The sequence below is a fragment of the Toxorhynchites rutilus genome, chromosome 1 (assembly GCF_029784135.1).
Source record: "Toxorhynchites rutilus septentrionalis strain SRP chromosome 1, ASM2978413v1, whole genome shotgun sequence".
Taxonomy (NCBI): Eukaryota; Metazoa; Arthropoda; class Insecta; order Diptera; family Culicidae; genus Toxorhynchites; species Toxorhynchites rutilus.
In genome coordinates, this window is record NC_073744.1 from 105007374 (window position 1) to 105009765 (window position 2392).

Below are 2392 nucleotides of genomic sequence, written 5' to 3' on the forward strand. Positions count from 1 at the left end.
CGCTGAGCGAAAGCCAACTTTCAGCACGTCAGGCTGGCAGTAAAGAACTTCCCTTATTTTCGGGGGATCTAGAATCCATGCAAGTTACGAGAATTCAACCGGGATTTGTGGATATAGTGATGAAGAGGATATGTTACGACTTCAACAGAGCCAGAGGGGAGAGACACTAGAGACGGTGCGTTGCCGTCTGCTGCATCCGGCGAATTTACTTACTTATTGGGCTGTTTCAAAAGTTTATGATTTGCTCAGCATCTACTATCCTACACGCGAATGATATGTCCACCCATACCTATCATCGCTCACGCACCGTGTTACAGTCGAATACGACCCATCCACATGCCTATCTTATGTCTAGCATAAGGCATCTCAAGTGTTGAGAAAGTTCGTGCACCTCGAGGAAGGTTCTTTTGAAACAAATCAATAGAAGCCATCCTATGCGCGATCAGTGTGACTACCCGCACATATCATCGCTCACGCACCACGTTGCAGTCGAATGTGACCCATCCACATGCCTATCTTATGTCTAGCATAAGGCATCTCAAGTGTTGAGAAAGTTCGTGCACCTCGAGGAAGGTTCTTTTGAAACAAATCAATAGAAGCCATCCTATGCGCGATCAGTGTGACTACCCGCACATATCATCGCTCACGCACCACGTTGCAGTCGAATGTGACCCATCCACATGCCTATCTTATGTCTAGCATAAGGCATCTCAAGTGTTGAGAAAGTTCGTGCACCTCGAGGAAGGTTCTTTTGAAACAAATCAATAGAAGCCATCCTATGCGCGATCAGTGTGACTACCCGCACATATCATCGCTCACGCACCACGTTGCAGTCGAATGTGACCCATCCACATGCCTATCTTATGTCTAGCATAAGGCATCTCAAGTGTTGAGAAAGTTCGTGCACCTCGAGGAAGGTTCTTTTGAAACAAATCAATAGAAGCCATCCTATGCGCGATCAGTGTGACTACCCGCACATATCATCGCTCACGCACCACGTTGCAGTCGAATGTGACCCATCCACATGCCTTCAGGCATCCGAAAATTTTTTAATGAAAAAAAGAGAAGTCACCACATGCAGCACTAAGCTGCAGTAGGACTTCTCTTCTAACCACAACAACCGTACACGTACCCCATCCACATGCCTATCTCCGACACTCGGCATGGACCTTCAAGTGCCCGAAAATGTTTAAATAAAAAAAAGAGAAGTCACCACATGCAGCACTAAGCTACAGTAGGACTTCTCTTTCAAACACAACAACCGTACACGTACAAGGCCAACCTTCAAGCATGGGTAGTCTGAGAGGATCGAAGTGTACACCTCTCTGCAACTCGCAACTCCCAGCCTGTAAACCTATCGTTTGTAGGAGGTCTCAGGTGTCCAGATGCCACGCAACACGGTGGACACGCAAACGCGCACCACCTCTACGTGCTGGGCTCATCCCTTTTCGCTCGCAGCTACTCAGGGAATCCAGTCACACATCATTTGAGGCCTATAAGAACAATCTCATGTATGGAGAAGATGGAACACACAAAGACTTTCATCTTGGGACGTGTGTTCATCAAGCCGTGCGCCGGGGCCTTCGCACGTTTGACTATCTTCAATGTTTTTCCACCACCGAAGGCCGAAAAACACCATTACGCATATACGCTACCTAAGCAGCGCATATAGTTAAATTGGTAAATATAGGCGGCACTCAAAAATGTGTACATCGCACAATGATTGTACGATGTGCAATATGCGTTCAACTTGTCGGTGTTCATGTGTCCTGCAGTTCACATTCTGACGCGCAATTTGCTGCGGTCTTCATCGATCCACGAGCCGAGTGTAGTCACACATCATTTGAGGCCTATAAGAACAATCTCATGTATGGAGAAGATGGAACACACAAAGACTTTCATCTTGGGACGTGTGTTCATCAAGCCGTGCGCCGGGGCCTTCGCACGTTTGACTATCTTCAATGTTTTTCCACCACTGAAGGCCGAAAAACACCATTACGCATATGCGCTACCTAAGCAGCGCATATAGTTAAATTGGTAAATATAGGCGGCACTCAAAAATGTGTACATCGCACAATGATTGTACGATGTGCAATATGCGTTCAACTTGTCGGTGTTCATGTGTCCTGCAGTTCACATTCTGAAATTGAAACACGGGTTGAAATTTGAAACACACACTTGGAGAGTACGTTCGCATGTAAACATACGATGTACAGGCCACTCCTGGGTTCTTAGAACCCATCGCACTTGCAGAATGAACATCACGCCGGTTTCATCACTTGGGACGTATTTTTGTCATCATTCGTCCAAAGACCGTGTGATCGGCTTAACCTTTAGCTCACTAGTATGGGGACTCGCCAGGGGGCATCTGTACGTTCACATGCGCACATGC

General features: G+C 46.9%; 1 pseudogene; it reads right to left on the minus strand.

Moving 5' to 3' along the window:
• Positions 1 to 1691: 1691 nt before the first annotated feature.
• Positions 1692 to 1844, minus strand: LOC129763838 (5.8S ribosomal RNA; annotated as a pseudogene).
• Positions 1845 to 2392: the final 548 nt, after the last annotated feature.